General features: G+C 43.8%; 1 protein-coding gene across 3 annotated transcripts in view; it reads left to right on the top strand.

Moving 5' to 3' along the window:
• Positions 1–14036: 14036 nt before the first annotated feature.
• The window catches only part of LOC147679914 (annexin A4-like), a 115052-nt gene continuing 104440 nt past the window's right edge, over positions 14037–24648 (top strand). For 2 of the 3 annotated variants that reach the window (XM_086943479.1, XM_086943477.1), the window contains exon 1: positions 14037–14092. The gene's annotated coding sequence lies outside the window, so the exon portion shown is untranslated. Of the gene's footprint in view, positions 14328–24648 lie in introns of all 3 variants that reach the window. The other variant, XM_086943478.1, reaches the window with a different exon arrangement.

Below are 24648 nucleotides of genomic sequence, written 5' to 3'. Positions count from 1 at the left end.
CCGATTTAAAAAGTGCCTTGAGTACATACCTGCTGGCCAGTATGAACAATTGGGTAAAGGATACATAAAATATGAATGGAAATTACCATACACACATTCTTGCTACAGTGACAGCGACAAAAATGTATTTCTTAGTGGTGAGAACTGTAAACATTCCCTAAGCGGTATACTTTTGTGTCAGGGTATTAATTTACACGGAGCATGTGATGGAAATTCAAACAACCTTTCATGCCACCAGCTAGTCACACCTGCAACTCTGATAGAGCCCTTCTTTATGCAACCTTCGAACGGGAGTTACATTCTTAGAACGGATCACAGATGTTGTGGCCTCGTGCCAGGGAAAAGTTATCTAGTAGAAGTAACATCCATGGTCAAATGCTGTATGCAAGCATTGTTTCCGAGTGGGCCTGCAGACACAGTGACTCCCATCTGGCCTCGTCTGAATCTCTATTCTATACGAATTGATACATTAAGCAAAATGAAATCTGTACTTTTACAGACAACAGTGCCTATAACGTCATCTAAAGAGACGTGTGATCTTCTAGTTGCAAGGACAGCTACTGAAGTTCATGACCTTTTATCAACAAATTGCCCCGTGCATTTCGTAGAAATGTTCAGCCAACTCTTTAACATGTCTAGTGCAACAAACATCCCAGGCATATTTAAGACAGTCTTTACGGGACTTCTAACACCCTTCCAGGCAATTTTGGGAATCGTTCCTAATTTTGTACACTCTGTTTTTGGCGGCATACCATTATTTTTGGGACTCGTCGCAGGGATTTTATTTTTGACCCTCCTGCTTCGTTATGGCAAGCCTCGGCTCAGACATAGCTCCCATGGGAATGGAAGAGACAATCCTAGCAATGCGCTACCGGGACAGGATAACTAACGTCCTTGGATTGGCCAGGCTGAGAGATCTAAACATGACCTGGTTCCTTTCATTCAGACCTATATGGCAAAATTGCATTTTACCTGTGCTACGGTGTATGCTTTGCGGCGATGAATGCTTGTTGGACATCTGTCTTTCACTTCCATCAGCAGTACCAATGGACGTCGATACTTTGCTCAGTCCAATAACGGCTCACGCATTGTGTTGTCCCCAGCGGCTACCAATCCTGATGACGGCATTCGTGGAGACTCCTGTGCTACAACCAAGTGGTAACAGTGGAGCGAGTGACAAAAGCAACATCATCCAGGTACAACGTTCAGTGAGCATTGCTGATCCTGCCTTCGATGACAGCAATCATTCTCACACCTGCCAAGTTACAGCGCTATCTAATTTGGTTGAACTATCACCTGAATTTGTAGACCAATTCTTTGAGAGCCTGTCTGACACGATGTTCTCACCCATACAGAAACAATAACTTTGGAGAAGCTTTCCGACACACAGCGTTCCCATGAACTCTGAATTCGGCCTTCAGTTTTGATCAACAAAAACTGCAAAAAGCTTTGTAACTCTATTTTCCCGTTCAAGCATTAATTCTTTTTGATTTGGACAATTTTTCAAATATTGACCCTTTTTTGGCACGAACAATTCTTTGCTTGAGGTAAAATCTATTCTTAAAGAACAGAAGTTCGTACTTCTATTTTTTACACACACCTAGAGACATAACAAACTTACATTAGCCTCTAGCACACATTTTTGCAATGCATTTTTATGTGATGATTTATCTCGCCCTTCTTCTGTCAGAGATACTTCATGTGTAATTCTTTTTGCATAATCGTTCATTGATTTCATATGCAATACCTTTTTGAATGATTTCTATGCTTCAAAAAACGTACAGTACCTAAATTTCATGTATTTCAAGTACGCCTATTTCGAATGCATTTATGTATTTTGGGGTGGGCAATGTTACACATGCATCTAATTGCTTTAGTTTTAGTAATTTGATGGACATGAAAACGTGGAGTGGGTGTTGCGTGTTTATCTAGGTTCCTGATCGATACTGTGACCTTATGCCCCTATTCGGCTATAAATCCATTTATTCCCTATATTGGCATAACCGTTCAAGTGCGATTTTCAGAAAAGTCATCTCTGGCCTCACACGAACAGAGCCACATTCCAGCATAGTCCTCTGCCACTTCCTTTGCGACCAATTAGTGCAATGACAGAGCAGAAGTCACTATCTGATATTCCTAGATTAACACTCCGAGTTCTTCAACAAGATAAAAACTCAGCAAACCTGGAAATCCCGGCTTGCTGTGTTTTGATTAGTAATGGAACTCTAATGAGCAACTGATAACTATCACTTCCTAGTGACATCGTTAATTGACGTCTTATGTCCAGCAAACTTGCGTCAAACCCGGCACCTGTCAGGTATAAATATTACCAACGTTGCCTTAAGCAATGTGAGCTGTGAGCTGAAAGCTATCGTGCTGCTGTAAGCTGCTGTGCACCCTGTGTGCATCCCATTGCTGCTGCAGGCAGTACGCTGCTGCTGTCCCTTGGTGGTGAAGCTACTGATACCATTATCGCTGCTAAAGCGCGAACGATTGTGCAGTACGCTTAGGAGCTGAACAGCCGTCCCTCTACGAAGAGCCCAGCAGATTCCAGCTGCCGCGGACGCTGTCCCCCGCCTCCTCCTCCCGACGCGCTGAAGAAGAGCCGCTGCCTTTCTCCTGCAGAGAAATCCAGCTCCAGCGTTTCCGGTCTGCCCTCACGGGTGACTGGGATATTGAGTGCCCCCTGAAGGAAATACCAGACTTCCATCATTCTATTCAGAGGTATGGTGTTGACTAAACCCTTAGACGAGAATTCTTGAAACAAACCTTGGCAAAACTTAACTTAAAGCTACTTACTTACTCCCCTTCCACGTGTTAGGCTTAGGTCAGGCACACTGGGGTAGGCATAGTTAGAAGCACCAGTTGAGTATTTTAGCCTAATGTATATATGACTGTATATATGTTTTATTACTTTTAAACCATTGTATGGCTAAGAAACCATATCAATGCTTTTACAGTTCTATTTCGCAATCCTTATCTTACTGTACGTACTTTTTATAATAACAAGTCTTGCAATTGTGGCAATACATTTCTCTTGTACGAGAAGAAAGACTGTTCAATAAATGTTAACCTTTATTGACAAACGCCCGTCTCTCTATTCTCTACATCTCGTGAAAGTAAACTGCACTAGACTGACTGAGTGAAATGCATGTCTATTGTTTCACACGACCCTAGAGATTGACTCTTGATCTGAGGAGCAAAGTTGTCATGTTGCACGGTTGTTGGAAAGCTGAATCCCTTCTTGTCTGTGCCAAGGAAGCTGATCACTTCCTATGCAGAGAAGAAAGTTTCCAGTGACCTCTGAGCTAGTTGGTAACACACCCAATTAAGTTTAGCATAGTCAGTGGAGGCCTGGAATATCCGCAGTTCCACGTCGATACTACTGTTTATGTTATTCCAATGCGCAGGGCCTAGTGGGAAACTAGGAACTACACTACAATGCCTGACTTTAAGATGGCCACCAGATTGGTGACTAGGCCTCTTGAATGCTGTGGCCTGACCTTAAAATGGCAGCCGGACGCTCTGGCTGCATGCTGCATTGGACATTTGGCATCAAGGTTTACCCCTGCTTGAGGTGGCGTTTCCTTCTTCCGAGCACGGGGGCATTTATCAGTGTGTGAGTGGCAGGCAATTTAGAGCAGGGCGGTGCACAACTTCAGCGTAACCCTCCACGCGCGTTCGTGTTGGCACACAATGGCGAGCTGTGCACTGCCTGAGCTGCAGCACATCGTCGGCACGTGCAAGTGCGAGGGAGGTGTCTCACATCCCACCCACGTCGCCAGTTTTCATGTCGGGTACTTTAAAGAAGACGGCGACTCCAGCTCCGCTTCAACGCGTCTTTATTCTCTTCTCTGCAGCCCTATCTGCCCTTTCCTCCCGGTACTTTCTCCTCCTTTTCCGGCCATGCCTAACCCTGACGTAACATGCCAGGTCCGGCAAAGCAACACTACACTGAGGACTGGTGGCTGCACATCATGAAGGGTGGCAAGACAGGTGGGGATAGGGAAAAGGAGAAGTGATTGGAGGTAAGAGTTATGAAACGTAGAGGAGAAGAAGTCTGAATAAATAGATACAGGGAAGGACAGAAGTAAATTGTAAGAGGAATTGGAAAGCAGAGGAGAGGGAAATGGTGATATCGGTTGGGGGAAGAACAAGTATGGAGCAAAAGGGGAGAATCAAAGAAGTAAAGGAAAAGATGCATATCTGCCAAGTTTACCAGGTCCATGTGTGACTAGTTGATCCAGTTCAGAGCTTTTCTTTGCATTATTTGACTTATAGTCCGGGTTCCATAATGGGATATGCAAGGCTACAAGTTCCAGAATACATAGAAAAGAAATCCTAGAGCTGGACCAGCTAGTCACATTTGGACATGGGAAGCCTGGCAGGGCTGCAAAGGGGTGGATGGAAATAGAGGGGGAAAGCAGTGGCATAACAAAACCTTATGGGTTCTCCAGGTACAATGAGGGAGATCTGCAGGAACCCTTCTCATCCATGTGTTATACCCATTAACGTGGTGCAGTTCCCCTTCTATTGTTTGACATTACAGACACCCCCTTCTCATTGGTACTGTGCTGGGAGCTCCAGGTGCCAGGCCAGAGCGGTGTTTTGTTGCAGTGAAAACACATAAAAAGGTCACTACTGTAGAACCGGTGACCACTTCCAGAAATTGTTTTGAACCCATACAGTTTCAGAACCCCACAGATGAGCATGTTATGCTTCGGTGGCATTCAAAGAGTTTTTTAGCCCCTCATGAAGCAGATTATGGACATTTTCTATTATGACAAGCCAAACAGGATAGAGATGAGTCTACGGTTGAATTCCATGCCCATGTTGATTACCTAAAGAGCAAGTGCTCCCTCCTAAAAGATGGCATGATTTACTGTCAACCTATTCAGAGTTATTTCCGGCCAATCTGTGATGGGTCATTCTCTGAAAACCAAAGACAGTGTCACCTGTGGTTATGAACACAGAACACTGCCAATCGTTCATTGCCATGAATGACGCACGACTGGCAGAAGAAGTGAAGCGATGAAAAATGCCAAACTATTGGCAGGAGGCCATGGGCCATAAAGCTGCCCTCCACTAGACGCTAGAGCTGAAAGAGTGAGCACTCAAAGCAACAGAACAAAGGAATAACTATGAGGAGAAAGAAACAACCGAGATACTACATGTTTGTCATTACTTCTCCTCTACTTATATTTGCACCAATTTCAAATAGCTACCAACCATAGACCCTCTTTCCCCTGTTCCAAGCGTCACCCCAGAAACCACCTTCTAGGGGTGAGAAGTGGTTCCTCCAACATTAGGAATACTTGTTTTAAGTAATCTACAGACCAGATGGCTAAATCCATACTGACCTAGGGATGTATGGGTTTGTGAAGTCTTTTTTGCAAATTTCAAAAACATCTGAGAAAAATGTAGCGCATTTGTCAAGGTTTCAAAGGTTTCACTTTAGTCTTCCGCATGAAAATCAGGGCTTTTCTGACAAGAATGTAGTTAATGCACTTTTCCTGCTCAACCAGTCAACCCCATTGTCCATGGAAAAACTGTGTGAAAGGTAAACCTGCTAAGAAACATTCTGTAAATGTTTGTCACTGTGCATAGAAACGCTTTACAAACTGGGAAACTCTGAAACAATTGCCAACTATGGAAATCTGGAACTTCACAAAATGTTGCTGCTAAAAGAAGTTGCATACCCATGCTCCAACTGGCAGCAAACGACACCCTCAAAGCAATTGGAAGCAAACCTTACAAAGGCAATTCCATCAGATGCTGATGCATGAAGAATGCATGTGGCTTTGGCACAGCGTTTTTGGTTTTCACACAACCGGGTGATTAGGTTATAACATGGGCATATGATTTGTTTTATTGAGGGCTAGATTGAGCTGACTTTTATTTCGAATTACGTTTTTAGATTCTGTAATCTGAAGGGCCCTGATGAAGGGTCATAGATGACCCGAAATGCATTGGGCATGACTCTCGGATTGATTGGAGTTCAAACTGATGAATATTGTAAATTACGGATGATACAGTACAATATTGAGTACAACAACCAATAAAGAAATTGGTGCAACATGATTAAAGCTCGTAATCATTGGAAATATATTGAACACATCGATATGATTTGATTAAAAAAAACATCCTTGTTTTAAGTTAAATGATACCGACAGTCAGGGAGCAGTTTTCCGCACCTGACAAACTTTTTTCTGTATAATTGATTCTATCCCACTCATCTCTGAGAATTCCAAGATACAAAGCTTTAACAACAAGAGGACCAGTTGGAAGCCCAACTCCCATGCAAGGCGGATACTTCATCTTGGCGCATTATCACACCTCGGAAGCAAGCGCTATATGTTTTTTAACTAATGCGAAGTGTCGCCATGGGATGAATGTGTGCACTAGCCACTGCTCGGACAAATGGAGATAGTGTCTTCAAGTATGACATTCTTCAAAAGGCAGAACAACAAACAAGTGGGATAGTGAGAAAGTGAGTGAGAGTGGTAAATAACAAATCTGATGGGTAGGGCAAAGAACAAAGAGGGAAAAGTGAAAGAAATGATAACTGAAAGTGAGAAACAAACTACCTACACACTTTATCCGGCACAGCTATCAACTGCCTATTTTCTTTGTGCATATACACCACCACAAACACCTGTCTTTCTTTTTTTTTTATTTCAACAATTTTTATTAGCAAATTTTCATATATAATACAGTACAGTGATAGCATTGCCTCGCGGGCTCCGTAGGGGTTACAACGGGCTTGGCGGGCTACATGGTGGGCGTATATCACTAGATCGATTGTATATGCATGCTGTTGATCTTGTTGCACCCTTGTACAAAAATAAAGAGATGAAGAGAAGAGGGTGAAAGGAAAAAGAAGTGGAGATAGAGACAAGTTGTCCCTCGTTTATGCTGTGCCAAACACAGGTGGTCGATGGTGAAGTGGGGTCACCCATATGACCATCTCACTGGGGTTCGTACGTTCCCAGGTGTTTGTCTAGGGATGTCCACATTTCGCCTCTCGCTGTGTGGTTGGGGCGTGTGTTGCCGCTATGTTGTCTGCCCCCCTCAGGAAGGTAATCCAGTTAACCCAGCCCTTGAACGTGGCTTTCCCTTTATTTTTCCAGCTTGCTAGTATCGTTTTGACTGCTGTCGTGAGGAGGAGGTCTATCATGTCGCCGTCCTCTTTTGATTGGTGGTCTGGGGCCATGAAGGCCCTCGCTAGTCCTACAAGCCTGGCTGTATGTCCCTCCCCACTACCTTTGTGATGAAATCTGTGATTCTGGCCCAAAAGGCTCTGACTCGGGTACAGTGAAAGATTAGGTGAGCAAGGTCTCCCTTCTCAGCCAATGGACCCCAAGCAAACCCAAGAAGCAGTCTCCGGTTACCAGCATCATTTCAACACTCAGATTTACAAAACATGTCCTCAATATTAGTCTGAACTTGTACACCAGTTCTTCTGTAGCCAATTTTAATTTACCAGACTATCCATCTTCACCTGCTCACTACTAGTTCCCACAACTAAAATCTAACATGCTGTTGTCCCCAAGGTCCAGGTTTCCATTACCAACCTCCATGAGAATCAACACTCCAGTACTAGTTGCATTTTCAACATCTTTGCATCCAAACCGCACCCAGTACAAGCCTCTTTTGCCAGTTTCAGTGAATCATTCCTTTACCATCATCATTCTCTATGCATCGTCATCTTGCTAAACTATCATGCCCTCATATTCACTCACACCCCACCACAGCCACGATTAACTTTCATGCTTTGCACTTTTCCAGTATAAGCCCCAGTTCCAGCCTCTGTGCACTCCCGCCTGCCACAACATCAGGCCCACAGTTTACCTCTTTGCATCCCTATCTGCTTCCTCTAATGTTGTCCACATTACAAATTCTAAATGCTCAGTGATACCTCACTTTGCCATGTATTGTGAAATGTTACTTTCTGTTAAGTTCCTTACGGTGAAGCCATTACCGAAATGGTACTTTCTGCAACCTCACATGTGTCAAAGATTGTTTTTGAAAACTGAGTTCTCCTCAATCCTTTCCTTACTCCATCAAGAAATGTGGAAGTTTCCAATTATGCCTTGTATATCATCTAATCATTGATTGGAGCTTGCCATATCTCTAATCCTTTCTAGAATGAGTAACTTCAATATCCTGTGAATGGGCCTACAGAAATCCTGATCCAAAGAGTACAAAAAACCACTAAAGAATAACCTCAAGAATTGCAAACACTTCACAGAATTGCAGCAGAGCAAATTAAAATCCTCTACAAGGCATTCTGGCTTAAAGCACTTAATGTGCTCCAGATTTACCCAATCCACTTTATCTGAACTGAGGACCTGCAAGTTCCAGATACTCAACTCTTATCTGCCAAATAAAGATCAGAAGGAAGCAGCATTGAGGAACAATCTTCTAGGCACTGGCCTAATCCCATGGAGAACCCTGGAGCTACCACTCAATCAATCAGTAGATTTGCAGAACGCTACTTGTCATTCATGAGGGTATCTGGGTGATGGCAGGGTCCAGATGATTACCCGAATAGTCATGTCTACAAGGACTTTCTGAGCCTGAAGCGATAGGGAGGTATGTAGATGAAGGGGTAGTTGGTTCCATGTCTTCACTGCTAGATAGGAGAAGGAGCAACTTCTGTATCTGCTATGTCGGAGGCGGGGTAAGGGTTAGAGAAAGGGACGTGGAGCAGAACTATCTGGTGTGCTGATGGAAGTTCAGCTGTGGTTTAAGTAGGCTGGTCCGCAGTTGTGCAGGGCCTTGTATGCATGGACCAGGAGAACGAACTGGCAACTTTTCTGTACAGGGTGCCAATGGAGTTTCCTGAAGTAGGGGCTGATGTGGGTTTGTCTAAGGAGATCCAGGATGAGTCTGGCTGCGATGCTCTGTATGGTCTGTATTTGTCGGAGGAAGTGGGCTCCGATCCCTGTGTAGAGGCTATTGCCATTGCCCAGTCGATTGGAGATGAGGGCCTGCGTGATGGTGTGTCTTGAGCTTTGGGGCAGCAATTTGAATATCTCATGAAGCATGTAGGGGATGAAGAAGCAGGAGGAGATGGACTTGACTTGAGTCGTCATGGTTGGCTTGTTGTCCAGAATAATGCCTAGCTTCCTACCATAGCCAGTGGGCGTAGGAGTATGTATGAGTTCTGAGGGCCACCGGGATGCATCCCATGGGGAGCTTTCGCTTCTGAAAATCAATATCTCTATCTTGTGCGTGTTGAGTTTCAGGTTGTCCTTCATCCAGATGGCAATGTATGGCATGCAGTTGTGGAAGTTGATCTTGGTATTGGTGGTGTCTTCGGAGAGGTAGAGGATGAATTGTGTGTCGTCTGCGTAGGATATGGTGTTGAGTCAGTGTGTTTTGGTGATGCTGGATAGAGGGATCATATAAGTCTTGAAGAGGGTGGGGCTGAGCGAGGATCCTTCGGCTACCCCACAGATAATTTCCTTGGGGTCAGAGGTGATGGGGAGAAGGCTGTTCTTTTGCATTCTTCTGGTGAGAAAAGAGGCAATCCATCTAAGAGAGGTTCCTTGGATGCCTATGCCTTCACCCTTGTGATGAGTGTGTGGTGGGAGACCGTATCAAAGGCTGTTGAGAGGTCTAGGAGGATCAGAGTCACAGATTCTCCTCGTAGTGCTTGGTTGTTGTTGGTAGCCAGGATGAGGGCTTTCTCAGCGCTGTGGTTGCTACGGAATCCGGATTGGGAGGGTTTGAGTAGAAGGTTCCATTTCAGTTGTGAGGAGAGTTGTTGGAAGATGGCTTTTTCTAAAACGTTGACCAGGAACTGGAGCAGGGAGATCAGTTGGTGGTTGTTGAGTTTGCTAGGGTGTCTGCTGCAGGTTTCTTTAGTAGGGTGTTGACTTCTGCATGTTTTCAGTCCCCGGGGAAGGTGCCAGCAGCAATTCAGATGTTGAACAAGGTGGGGAGAACATGCCTGATTATGGCTTTACCTAGGTTGAAGTTGTGGTGAGGGCATCGATCGGTTGGGGCCCTTTAGTGGACCGAGTTAATGATAGTGCAGTGTCCTGTAGGGCGAGCTGGCTCCATTTGGTTAGTTGGATGTCTGTGGTGGTAGCTGGGTCATTGTGTTGCTTGAAGAAGTCGGTGCCCTTGGGCTGGGGTTTGACGTTTCTGTAGATGTTAGCGATCTTGTTGTGGAAGAAGTTTGCAAGGTTGTCGCAGAGTTCTTGTGACGATGTACAGTTGCTTGTTGCAGCTAAGGGTAGGAGAATTCTTTGACGATGTTGAAGAGTTATTTGCTGTTATTTGATTCGATGTGTGAGGCTAAAGCCTTTTTCTTTGATTCTCCAGCTGCCTGTGGTAGAGGTTTAAAGCTGTCTTGAAGGCGGTCTTGCTAGTGCGCCATCTCCTTTCCAGTTGTTTACAGTGTCATTTAGCAGTTCTGAGGTTTCACTGTACCAGCTAGTCTGCTTGGTTGACCTTCTGTGGGTGTTATTGCTGATGGGAGCGATGCTGTTGGCACAGTTGGTGATCCAATTGTGGAAGTTTCGGATGTTCTAGTTTAGATTGTTGGAGGGGATAGGGTTGGTGGTATTTAGGGCGCTGATTCATGTGTTCTTTGATAGTTTACTCCTAGCTGCGGTGGGTGGCATTGGGCAGACTGGGGGAGGAGGTCCGTGAGCTGGTGATGTTGAAGTGGACAATGGAGTGGTTGGTCCGGGTGAGTTGCATGGTGTGGTTGTACCTGATGCAGTCGCAGGAGGTAAAGATGGAGTCTAGCATGCAGTCTGCAGTGTGTGTGGAGTTGTGGACAAGTTGGGTGAGTCTGATATTGTTCATACTGTCGATGAGGTTGGTAGAGTTGATGACTTTTTGGTCGTCGAGATGGAAATTGAAGTTGTTGATGAAAATGTCGTTTTTGGAGTCTATGGCGAGGGGGGCGATGAAGTAGGTCATGAAGTTGCAGAAGGCTGGTCATGTTCCTGGAGGACAGTAGGTGAGGGTGTCCCTGATAGTGGTTTTGCTGTCTGTTTTGTGTCAGAAGCTGAGGTGTTCCATGGTTGGGTGATTTTGTCTTTTGTGGTGGTGCATTGGATGGATTATTTGTGTATGGTGGCGATCCCTCCTCCAGGCTTGTTGATGCAGTCGCTGTGGGTAATCTAGTATTCTATGGGTAGTGCAGTGGTGATGTTGGGTGCTGAAGTGGGGTTGAGCCAGGTCTCAGTGAGGAAGAGGACATTGTGTGCAAGGGTGGAGGTGAAGTCCCAAATCTCTGAGGTGTATTTGCATATTGCTGCGGCCTGCATGAAGGAGGTCCTGGGGTGGGCAGGACTTCTGTTGGCGGAAAGAACAGTAAATGGGAAAAACTGGGGTGGGAAAATCTGGGCAGCGGTGGTGTCATTGGATCAAGGCTTGATCAAGCAGGTAAGGGAGGCCACTGGCAAGTGGCAGGCTAGGTGTCCAGGTGCCTACTACCATTACCAGTAGGAAAAAAGTCCACTTACTGTCTGTTCAGTAGAGGAATGAATACCCCTCCACATGTTCAAACAATTGTTTGGCAGTTTGTATGCTACAGTGGGTTTGCCCAACCACCAACCAAAAAGATATCAGACCACGAGGCCTACTGAGCTATCACCTTCTTATTCATGCATCCGTAACCTGACAGACATGCTTACAACATTACTTTGAAGTTATTCCTTCAAAGGTCCCCTGCAACTGGTCGGTAAGCTTAATGAAGTGCAGCGCTACTCAAACCTCCTAAGGAATGTCCCTTGTTTATTTTGGGATACTCATGTCACAAGAGCGCCCTTGTATCCCTCATAAAGGCATCACTGTATCCCTGTTTGTCAGCCACCTTTAACAGAGAAAAATACCAGGAATCTGTTATTGTTTTTAGATTCTGAGTGCACTAGAAACTGTAACTTATTTAATTCTTTGTTTACAGAGTTTTGTAAAGGGATTGTATATCATAAAGGCATCATTGTATCCCTATTTGGCGGCCACCCTTTTTAGAGAAAAATAACAGGAATGTTATTGTTTTTAGATTCTGAGTGCACAAGAAAATGTTACTTATTTAATTTTTTGTTTACGGAGTTTTGTAAAGTGTTAGTATATCAAAAAGGCATCATTGTATCCCTGTTTGAGAGCCACCTTTCTCAGAGAAAAATGGCAGGCATTTGTTTTTTTTTTACATTCTGGGAGCACTAGAAACTGTTATTTATTTAATTGTTTGCTTACAGAGTATTGTAAAGGGCTAGTATGTCACGTTTCGGTCACTTCAAAGTGCTTGAGCATTAAGCAGACTTCACCATGTGTTACTAAATCATCCTATTAGGAAGTGGGATGATAGATTGCCTGGTTACAAGAAATGGGATGACTTTATATACTCTAAAAGAAGGGCCGAATGTGTGGAGTTTTAGTTTATTCTGCAGGTGGCCAATAAGAGTCCAGTCGGAGAGGAGTGTGTTTTACTTTGAACATTTTCCGTCTCTGTGGTAAGGACTGCGTGGTGAGCCTCATCCCTACTTATAGCATTAGTTAGCAGAAGTAGTGGTAGAAGACTTTCTGTACTTTTTCTGTTGTAACGCGTAAAAGTCATGCTTTATGCTTATGAAGGTTTGAACTTGAAGAAATAAAATGTGAGATCCCTTTGAAACAGTCCACTTCACTATCGCAGAGTAACAGTCCCCTTACGCCCTCAGTACCCAGCTACTACTCCAGTCTCTCGTTGACTGTCTCTTTGCTTTTAACTCTGTACAGCGGTCACTGACTTTCGCATTGATTTGCACTATACAAATACTACATACAGGCATGCATATACACAGACCCTGAGCAGTGGGGTATAAATTCTTTATAAAAATCTCCATTTTGTTTTGAATTTTTTTTCCCCATAGGTCAAACCATTGATACTCCTGGGAGGTTTCCACGTAATACTCACCTGTCTTAATAGAGCATGTGGTAAGGTTGGTGTTTTGTCTTTTCTAAGAGATCTCTATATAGTATTGAAAAGTGACTTAACAGAGGCTCTAAATGGTGGAACTTATGACGCTGTTGAGTGTACTCGCTGGACGCCTCTGATGAACATCAAAGGCAGTTTCTAACCCTCTGTTCAACCCTAAAGAAGGTAAATCTCTGTTTGTGCGACTGTGTCTATTCTCACACTCTCCGCAACACTCCAGGCTTATACATAGCGACATTTGACACACAATGGGGGCATCACATCATCAGCCTCGTGCACCTCACCGAACATGTTCCATATAAGCCAAAGTAAACCATGAACACCCAAAGGGGCCCAGAAACCTGATGCAACTTTAATGCTCCATGACCTCGCCAAGACTATATAGCGCTACATATATAATACAAGGGTATTAAGGCGCAATACAAACACCAGCACAATGGCAATTCTGCCAGTTTACTTCAATAATTGTAATAGCATTTATATAGCTCTTACTACCCCCTGGGGAGGCGTTAATTGTATTGCAGCCATGTTATAGCACTTTATACTTCTGAACGGGTTTGCTAAGCGCTCCTATTTGAATCGGTGCTATTCATTTAGTAGTTGTTAAGACATGTTTAATATGCCTTTGAAGCGATTGCTTTGCATTTGCGGTGTTGTCTATATTTGAAAGTTAAAACCTTATATTCTCAATGCTGTTGCTGCCTAGATATACAAAATCCGGTCAAGTCGGTAAAGTACTTGCCAGGTGGCTAGCAACTCTCGTAAAAAAAACAATGTATATCACAAGAACTCTGTATGGGATCAAGGAAACAGACGTTGTTTAAACACGGTTTAAAAAAAAGACACACGAGTCTATTTCATCAAGTTAGGAGCTGGAGCGAGCGTTCGGAATTTATGGCAGTTTTAAATTAATATTTCACTAGCTGAAATTGCAAAATGTTGGCCCCTGCAAAGGTTAACGTCAGTGTACACAGTCAAAGTAGGAAGAGATGGTTTCCCGGGAGGGTTGAGGGAGGAGGAAAGGCCCGCCCACCGACCTGGCGCGGCCTCTGGCCTGGTGCCTTGATAAACGCCCGCCCAGACTACGAGGTCTGCTGACACCGCCTTCCCGCAGAGCTGAAGCAATTCAAGGCCGCTGCTGTGCTGCAGGTGAGAACCGGGCCTCGGGATCCACTCCCTTGTCTCCCTCATCCCTGCCTTCCGCGCGCCCCTTCAAAATCCCCGAGTTTTCCTGATATCCCCGCCGGTGTGGGGCGCGATGCTGCGGCTGCAGTAACACTACATACCGAGGCCGCGCCCGTGTGTAATCAAAAAATAGAACGAACTTTCTCTAAGTTCTGGATGTCGCTTCTAAGTATACACGATAGAGACGCTGCAAACAGCGGTCAGCTTTAATTGTTTTCCTCTGTCTTGACTGTTTGTGAGCTTTTTTTGTTTAAAAAACTAAAGTCTGCTGTGAAGCTAAAACCAGGAAGTTTCCTCCAGTTCTTTTCTCGCAGAGGGGTGTGTTCAGTTTAAACGTCCTTCAGAATCGAAGGTAAAATATAATGTAGGAACTCTGTTTTTCGTGTATTTGCTCGTAAAGGGTGTGTATGTATGTGTGCGTGTGTATGTGTGTGTATGTATGTATGTATGTGTATATATATATATATATATATATATTACACAAACTAAATCAAAGTAGCAGGCGTGAGACCAAATTAAATATGGTTGATTGGAAGTTTAGCATTCCCAGCGCTCACAAGTTTCCAGATCTTTCTTTCCGTGAGTAGAAAATCCAGTCCGGGTTTTACATTAGTATTCAGGAAAAAAATCCGAGCCAGCTGATTACTCATACATGGAATTGGAAACTTGAGAGTTCTGCATTCATAAAAGTACGACGCCTGTCCTTTCTTGAAAATAGATGAAATTAAAAACCTAATGTGTGCAAGGTTCTTTGTAGGCAGGTCTGACATGCTGGGGGGTATAATGTGTGCTAAACTTGAAGGTGATCGGTGTGTGTATTTTTCGTTTAAAATACTAAATGATTACTGCATAGATACGTCTTCGTCGTTTACGTGCGATGTTCGTGGTGTGTGGCTTTTTTTTTAAAAAAAAAACACTTTTAGGAGAGCTAAAATAAGCTATTTCAGGAGGTACCACAGGTGGTTTTTTTTTTTGGTTTTTAACAACTTTGGAAACGGATTTCCGTGTTGCCTTTAAGGATGGATCAGAAACGTTTTACCTTGTATCACTTTGGTGGTTGAATAGGTTTGGGTAACATTAGGTCGTTGTGCCCTGGAGTTCGAGGCAGACATATTTAGCAAAGGCCATGGCATGTAACCAAATTTGATGTGGGTGGGTCGTGCTGGGAGGGGTAATTTGATGGAAGACCGCTCGCTGCTTTGAAAAGGAGTGTCTGAATTATGTACAAGGCCTGGTTTTTCTCAGGCAGTTTGGCGGTGGTATGCTTGGGTGAATTATAAAGAGTTTTGATGAGAAGTTTGTTTGGAGCAATGGGGGCGGCAGCTAGAAGACTGTCCCTGTGGCTGATTCTGCTGAATACTCATGAGTTCATTAGCGTTTTAGCCGCTTGAATGGCCCATGTTTCAGATGTTTCCGCTCTTCACTAATCGAACAGTACTTTGGTATTTGTGTTTTAATTATTATGGTTAGGAAGAGACGCACCCCTGGATTTCTGGCTGAACTGGCAAATTTCAATCAGTTGGGGTTTGGAGGTGTGGATGGGGTCAGTGACCAAGATGGGTCATGCACTTTAAGAAAAAACATCAGATGCCTAGAGTTGTAATAACTGATTTTAATTAACCATGCACACAGAATTCTTCTGATCTACCCTTGGCAGTATAAAGTCAGGGTTGGCCATGCATGTTTTTGAATGTCTGACCTGCACGTTACACCCACCCGACAAAAAACATTGTTATCCCATTGACCTAGTTTGCTGGTTGTTTTAGGGCTGTAGTTTTCATTCACAGGGAAGCGGAAATGTGTTGTGCACTCACTGAAAATGTAGTGTTTATTAACTCTCAATGTTCTAGCAAGGCCTAGAAGAACAGACGAGGAATACACATCTTTACTTATCCTTGTTTTTATAGTACTTACGTGTAGGATTTTATCAATGCAAACTTAAAATGGTAGAAAAAGAAGCCTTTTAGTGTTGGGTAGGTCTGATTCGGCATTCCCTAAGTCCCTGTGGGTGCACCATTCACTGGTTTAGTTTAAATACTGATTCAGAAAAGGGGTGGTGATGAACAGAGTGTCTGAATTAAGCAGACCACTCTTACCCAGTCCAAAGATCAGGGCTTGATCCATCACCGTTTTTTAGCTCACTGCACCATCCCAGCTCAGAACCTGGCTACATGCAAATTAGTCTGACCCTGGCCCAGTGCATCATGGGAACAGGGCAGACCAGACTACCAAGCCAATTCTTATAGTGGGAAGGAAACAAGCTTCCGGGGGGGGGGGGGGGGGGGGGTGATGCAGTGAGCTAAATAACGGTGATGGATCAATCCCTGATCTTTGGACTGGGTAAGAGTGGTCTGCTTAATTCAGACACTCTGTTCATCACCACCCCCTTTTGAATCGTTTTTGGCCACCACAAGTGTGGCAGGGTATATTTAGACATGAGTCCCTTGCTCACTGCACCACCAGGATTCAAGCAAGCCGGGCCGACGACGGCTGAAATGCCAGAAACCGGTCCCCGGAAGCTTGTCTCCTTTCCAGTGAAGAATTGGCTTGGCAGTTTGGTCTGCCCTGTTCCCATGAGGCACTGGGTCAGACTAATTTGCATATAGCCAGGTTCTGAACTGGGGTGATGCAGTGAGCTAAATAACAGTAATGGATCAAGCCCTGATCTCTTGACTGGGTAAGAGTGGTCTGCATATAGCCAGGTTCTGAACTGGGGTGATGCAGTGAGCTAAATAACAGTAATGGATCAAGCCCTGATCTCTTGACTGGGTAAGAGTGGTCTGCTTAATTCAGACACTCTGTTCATCACCACCCCCTTTTTGAATCATTAGTTTAAATATTGACCAGGTTGACCTAGCTAATCATTCTTCTAAATGAGTTTCCTTGAGTTGGATAATTAACTCCTCACATTTTAGGGGTCAGACGATTTAGCGTATGATGGGCACTATGATAGATGTCACTATTACAAATTGTTCACTTTCTATTAACATACTTAGGATTTTATAGTTGACGGCACATAAGGCTTATTAGATCTTTAGTGGCGTTCTTGCAGAAATACCTTACAGATGATGAGCTGTACCATAAAGTGCATTCCTGCTTGTGCTGTCAAGGAACTGCGCAACGAAAATCAATTGGTGGCGATGGAGAGCGTACAACGGTACTGAATGTAATCATTTAAAGTCGAGTGATCTCCCTCCGGACAGAGCAGTGTGTTGGGAGAGCGAGTGGGTGACCATGGAGACAGCCTGGGATGCTGTTGGGAGTCAAGGAGGAGACCAGGGGGCAGCTGATGGTCCAAGCGAGCTTAGGCAAAGCCTTGGGTCTAAGTGACTGTCCAGTGAGACTTGAGCCTAAATGAAAGTCCAGAGGAACAGAGACCTGACTGAGGGCTTGCATGGCTTTGGACTGAATACGAATGGGGCCTTCATTCTGCTATTTGAGTCCTTGTTGAATTGGGCCCAGTGATGATCCAGCTAGGCTTAGTTCTGAGCGAGAGCTACCCATAAAGATGTTATGGTCCATGGTTATGCAGCGAAAAAAAAAAAACCCTAGTCTGCACTGGTAAAAGGCATTGCACCACAAACCTACAATCCGTAGTTTCATACAATTTATGAGTTGAAAATTGGACTGATAGGAAGATTTACAGGTACCTTCTGGAGCAACACGCCCTTCCCTTTTTCCAATATCTTTGGCATGCATGTAATAGGTTGGGAGATGCCAAAAGATAAGTGTTCAGATTATTTTTCTCGTGAAGCAGATTTTAATGGCCAATTTAATTCACTTTTAAAGAGGTAGGTAAAGAAAAGTTAGTCAGTGTGGTAATGTCATCTTAGCTGCCATTCCGGGGTTAGGTCAATAGAGAATGTGTTATCCTGGAGTTGTAGAGTGCAAACCTTTTTGTAACTTCTAATGTTTGCCATTGAAGAGATTGTGACAAAAAGCAAAGTCTGTGTGAATTAGAATCTGGTCTCAACTTTGTCTTGTATTAAATACCCCACAAAATAACTTTTGGTTAAGACCGCACATAGTGGTTGAAATTGAGTAACATGGTGAGCACAAATAAGGGTTTCTCAAAGAATATAGCAATTGAATGAAATGATTTTGAATAGCAGTCTTGTCTCTTGTTCTGGAAAAATAAGATATTTTTTTCTTGATGGATGGCTGCTTTCTAGGTAGCCTGGGAAAAATGTCCATGACTGGATTAGATCCGCATTTTCATTCAGTTTAATAGTCTACCATGTGGGATGGGTGTGTCTCCAAGAGTTCAGTTTGGATAAATGCAGAATCTCTACTACAGTTAATTTTCCATCAACTGTCTTTTTTGAGGTCTATTTTATGAATGACTCGTAGTAATTGGCAACAAAAGGAATTACTGAAGAGCCACTCGAGGACGTGGTGTCGAGAGGAGTTGCGGTTGGATATTGTTGGTCTCTATCAACTACTTACAAATTTAACTGGAAATCAGAACTCTGGGTTTACTACCTACCTGTCCTGATTCACCTTGAGTAGGAATCGTATTCCCCTCCCACCCTAAAGTCTTGAGGCCAATTGCCAATACATCTAGAGTCTTTTCCCAGCAGGGGCCAATGGAACCCTCAATTTGTCTTTTAAAATAAAAAAACTAACTTGCCTTCCACAATAGTTATCCCGCACCAAACAAACCTGAGTGAAGGGTGGAAATGCGAGCACACTAGAGATTGCAGGTTTTATTCCTAGCTGTGCGATTTGTTAATTCAGTTCTGGTCACTTTTGCATTCTGACAAATGTAGGTATGTGTAGTTATTATAACTGGAGCTGCAAGTACTAGAATCTGAAGAAAATTGGGGTATGGTGAGCTACTCTTCTCTCGAGCGGAGTAAAATAACTGCAAATACTAGTTTGACTCTAGAGGATAGTGGAGGCTTGACTATTTCATTTGTTAAAATTTTTTATCATTTTTAGATCTCTTACCACACACAATTTTAGCTGTCTGTTTCCAAGTAACCTTTATGGCCTATACTAAAATCTTCTAGTGATCTTGGCGTCTGCCCGTTCCTTACACTATCTCTCCCCTGGCTTGTCCCTGCTGTTGCACATAGCCTCCTTACCTCCTTTTTGATTAGCTGACGTGCATCTTTCAACTGCTCAGGTTTAGGGAACTGAGTGTGCGTGTATTTTGTTGCTCTCACGCGCTCCTCTAAATCTCATGGTCATTGAAATACATTTCTTTATCCTACTTTTTTTGGGGGAAGATCTAGCAGCTGCAATTGGCTATGGGCTTCTCTGCAATCAAAGAAGCTGTTTTGTGCAACTGGTATAAGTGATGCTAACTATTTTAGATGGCAAGATTAAGAAGAAAGCGGCACCACATCGGGCAGTAGACTTGCAGTGTCCGCAGGCGTGTAAGTGCCTAGAGAATGACAGCTGTCAGAAGCTGCAACACCCTTTTGTGGGTTTTTTTTTGCCTGATGCTGCACAGCAGCGGCAAAAAATAGGAAAAGCCAAACTGTTAATAAGAGCTATTGAGTTTGCCAAGACTCGTTGCCAATAATAGTGCTCTTCTGCAATCGTGGTGCGTTGGGTGCTTCTAGTACAGCAGATCTTGAGGGTTGGGGTGAAAGAATTCACTGGAGCAAGGCTGAGAATCCATAATACAGGTGCAACTGGTTCCTGCACCTGGCTCCTTGGTGAATTTCAGGCAGCACACAGGCTTCTTACAGAAAGGTGGTGGTGTTGGGTGGAGGTGTGGAAGATGCACCTGGAATTGTCACCTCCCAGAAATTGCCTTGGGTCAATGGGCTTCTCAGTGATTAATGGCATTCAGAAATGTCATGCAGAAACGTACACGGTGACATCTAGATAAGTGAGTAACCTGTAGGAAGGAGCAGAGGCTGTCCGATTTCATAAGGGTGTTCTGCGGTTATGGTGGACTGTGCTCTAACTGTGATCAGGTTACAGTCATGGTACAGAAGCTATGGGATGTCAGGTTATGTATGGGCGAGTCTGTATTTTTACTTCACCTGTCCTAAGACAGCCGAAGTGGTATTTATTAAAGTGGCAAGATAAAATAGCTTGAATGCCATTTTAAAGACGTGGTGATGGGTGGGTGGTATCCTTTGGAATCCATTGTGGTATTCTACAGAGTAGGGGAGGTTGTGTTGCTTTCCATTCACTAATTAAATACACCACGTAGAATATCGAGTAAATAAACGGGACGGTGTCCTTGAAGCACTAAACTAACCCTAATAACAACCAGTAACCAACCATTAGTTTAATCCCAAATATTGGGTTGCGCAGCAGCTGTGTACCCGCTAGAGGGTAGTAAGCGCCACATACATTACAGACGGTCGAGAGGTGGTTTATTTATTTTAAAAGTGTTATATAGCGCGCTGGCTGGCTAGACCCAGATGTATCAGAGCGCTTTACATGATCATGGTAGTATAAGGCAAACATGGTATGAAAGCATTAAAACATGGGTAAGGGCTGCGTGAAAGGACAACTCTGCCTCCGTGCTAATCCTGTGTAAGCTAGGGGGTAGTTCTGGTGTGTACACTGCGCCTGCTGTCTCTGCACTCCTGGGCTGTGGCTTGTCTAATTCCGGGTTTTGTGTCTTTAACGGCTTCACTTTGATCTCTCGGGGCCTGTCCCTCGTCACGCGGCTGCTTCTCCCGGGCATTGATTGTACATCCTGCCGCGGGTGGCCGCGCTTCCGGGGCGTGGTCTCTCCGCTTCACATGACCGTCGTCCCTCATGGCTCAATGAATGTGTGCAAAGTTAGTCAGTTGTCACGAGCTGAGTCAGTCTTTGCGTGGTGTTTAAATAAATGTTTTTGTTCTGTAATGTACACTATCCCTGTACATAGTTCAGCCCCAGTGCTGTGCCAACAAAGGGGCCGTGGACAAAAATCACATGGAAATCAAGGATGGTCTAAGGCCGGAAAAGCAGGTTTCTAGGTTCAGGCGAGCTAGGCTCACGCGCAAAGTTCACGCCTATTCTTTTGCAACTCGCTGGGCGACTGCTGCAAAGATGGGTGTGTGCACATGAACACGTTTTTAAATCTCCCCAGGGCAGAAGTCATCTTTCAGCATAATGAGCGGCTGGTAGTCACTTTTGCTATTTAAGGCGCCAAGAAACGATAGCCTCTAGTACAGCAGAATTCTAATATTTTTGGGGTGCATCTTTTCACTACTGCGTTTAAAATCGGAATTACGCAGATTAAAATTAAATAGCATTATTAGTATTTGTTTAAGGATGTACGCCGGGGCACCATTTTGCCTGAACTGAAGATTAGATTGTGTCCTCAAATTGGAAGTTACAAATGTTTTATTGGGTTGTAGCTTTTTATTTTTACGTAATTGCGAGCAGATGATTAAAATATGTAATCGCCAAACCAGCGTGGGACAGCGATACAAGAAATGGCTGGAAACGCTCGAATAAAACCAGTTATAATTACGCCATTTTATGTTCCATTCCAGTTATTTATTTTTTCTTTCTATTCCCGAAAAGTACCACGGTAAACAAATCGGCGACCACTCTCCTCGTGCTGCAGTGCCACGTTACTTCCAAACACCCCACACACGTTTCAGCTAAGTTTGGCCTGGTCGGTGAAAACCAGTCCCGGTCCTTGTGGCTGTGACTGACCCAGTTGTGCTCATAATCCCGGAGTCCCCGTCGCTCTAGGCTGGGTTTAAACTGGTGACTCTGAAGGGGATGGTTGTGTAGGCTTGAGCAGTCTATGCCACCCACTTATTTTAAATACTTTTTTTTATGCAAAGTTCTGAAATGGCTCTAAAAATGCACACTCTGTTAGGAATTTGGGGATGAGCCTCAATGGCAAATTTTATTATATTTTTTTGGGATCTGAAACCTATGAGTAACTATTTCTAGAGCATATGGTTACAGCTCCCCAAAATGTTACTGTATCCCTTCTTCCTCGCTTCACAGCCATAGTGTTCCTGTACTGTATCAGAGTACAAGGCTGAGCAGGTGAAACTGCCCCAGGGTGGTGTCATGGCTCTCCCCCCCTCAGGGAGTCCTTGTAGCAAAATTCAAGTAAAGTGCATTTTTTCACTGAATACAAATTCGAGGATGTGCCTTCTGCATGGCCCCACCTAGCACCTGGTGGTATGCAGTCGAGCTTTTCGTTTAGGTTGTGTTGGCAAGGGTGGTTTAACTGCCTTTTTAAGCACACTTGGTCCTATCTGGAGTGCTTTGATAGTCCTTGTGGTAAGCTTCTCCTAATGATGGGGATAGTGGTGCTCTTTCAATTTGTTTTCTCCCTAATGGGAATAGACTGTTTTTTTTTCATGGCGATGGACACAGGGCAGCCCATAGACCTATATACTGTAGGGTATGATGGTTCACTTGACTTGTGACTACACTGCTAAAAAGGAAGGTGTACCACATCCACCTTTATACGAGGCACATACTGCATAAAGTGCTGTCTATTCTCCCACATACCAAATAAACTGTGTCACCCATGCCGGAAGCATCAAGTTGCAGGTGTACTACTGGGAATGATTGTAATTTCCCCAAAGTTGTATGTTTACAAACATGCGTAGAACAACCCCATCCTGTTGATGTACGAATTTGTATGTGAATAGGGCCCTCCCTGTGTGTTTTTTGCTTCGTCAATATTTGTGTTAGGCACTTTTGTTTTCTTTCAGTTTTGGAGAATTATAACCTCTATTTTATGGCCTAAAAGGCCACCCTCTTAAGATTAGGACTCTGCAGGACCGGTAATGGTGAGCGTTTTAGGCTTTACCGTGATCAGTATGTACTGTTTTGATTTCTAGAGTTACCTTGTAACCCTCCACCCTTTCACACTGACGTGCGTGAGCAGTTGTCGACTTCATGTATAGATTTAGAGTAGGAATAAAGACATCTGTTTACTCTAATCAAATGATGTTAGTTTGTTTTACTGTTATCAGACAATTAAAAAAAAAAAGTAAAAAATCCTATCCCGATTTCACTGGATTCAAGCAAGACTGCTGGAATGCCAGAAACCGGTCCTAGGAAGCTTGTTTCCGGTCCAGGGAATGAATGGCTTGGCAGTTCGGGCTGGACTGTTCCCCTGAGGCACAGGGTCAGACTGATTTGCATATGGCCATGTCTGAACTGGGGTGGCAGAGTGGACTAAAGAATGGTGATGGATTAAACCCAGATCTGTTGACTGGGTGTTTGTGTTTGACTGGTTCAGATGCTCCGTCCATCACCACCCCCTTTGTACCGCTATCTCCATTTCACAGCACCGTACGAACCATAGTCCAAGTAAGAGTCGGTGGGAAGCATTGGAGGAAATTGAGAGCATTTAGTGAATAACAACCATGACTAGTCTATTGAGCAACAATAAAAGTTAAGTCCGATATGGACAGCTTGCCACAAGTTATTCAAACTACTTCTCCAAAAGCCTAATTTTCTTCCTAAAAGGCCTTCAAATTGCCACCCCACCCAAAAAATAATACAATTGCAACTATTTCTGTGTTAAGTTTTCTCTTAGTTATTTACAGTAAGTGTCAAACGTCCCAAGGTATCCTGAGGCCAACTAACCTCTGCAGGGTAGGGAAAGTGGGGCCGGTCACCCATGCCAGTTCCGAAAGGAGCAGACAGGACTATAGAGCAGCCTGCACTGCCAGAAGAGCTGGTCTGACAAGACTGTGTGTGGGCTGGGTTTTTAGCTGTTTGTGGACCTGGTTTTATGGTCTGCTGGGCCGGTTTCTAATGTTGATTTTTCCCAAACACTGCCTGTAGCAAACACAACATCAGTCTCCTGTAACTTGTAACGCACACATACGTGTGAGTGTGTATAAGTTTAAAGTGGACCCCCAACTTGCAATTGTGGCTCTCTTTTTACGCAGTCTGATATGTCAATGGGGGCCATTTTTAGATTTTGCCCGCACAGCACTTGCTCGGAGCTTGTGAAATCTTTTTTATTTAATATATCTTAAAAGGGGGCTCTTATCAGTTCCCAATACTGAGTTACTTTGTTATTTTTTGATTATGTGGAGTGTGAAACGTGGTTTTTTTTTTTTTTTTTTTTACAACTTCCCCCTACTGGCTGTACTCATTCACAATACTTCTACGAAAGCTGTTCACACTGTTTAAGCCCCATTTACTGTTAAGAAAAGATCTCTTCCCATGGAAAAGGCAGACCGCTTCTAACAGCTTGATTTTCATTACTTAGTTGTGTAAAGCTGCTGCTTTAGCCTTGGAAGATTGTGGCATTTCCTGTTCCTGCCTCAGTACCTTTATTTGCACTTTGTAGGCATTATCGGATTGTTTTTAATTTTTTTTTCTTTTTTCAAGTGACTCTCTATTTTGTCATTATGATCACAGCGTAAATGTGGTATTAAACATTAGATGTTAAAAATAAATCTAATATACAAGAGGTATGCTATATTTTACTACTAAAAAGGCAGCTACAAGTGCAGTTACATTACAGACAAGTCATGATTTCAATGGTGCAGTGGTACCAGGGCTAAAAGCTCTAGGGACCCCTCTAAATGCAGACTATTGCCAAATGTTTCTACTGAACAGGCTAG

The sequence above is a fragment of the Lissotriton vulgaris genome, chromosome 11 (assembly GCF_964263255.1).
Source record: "Lissotriton vulgaris chromosome 11, aLisVul1.2, whole genome shotgun sequence".
NCBI lineage: Eukaryota > Metazoa > Chordata > Amphibia > Caudata > Salamandridae > Lissotriton > Lissotriton vulgaris.
Note: the sequence above shows the minus strand (reverse complement) of the source record. Positions and strands in the feature narration are given on the sequence as shown.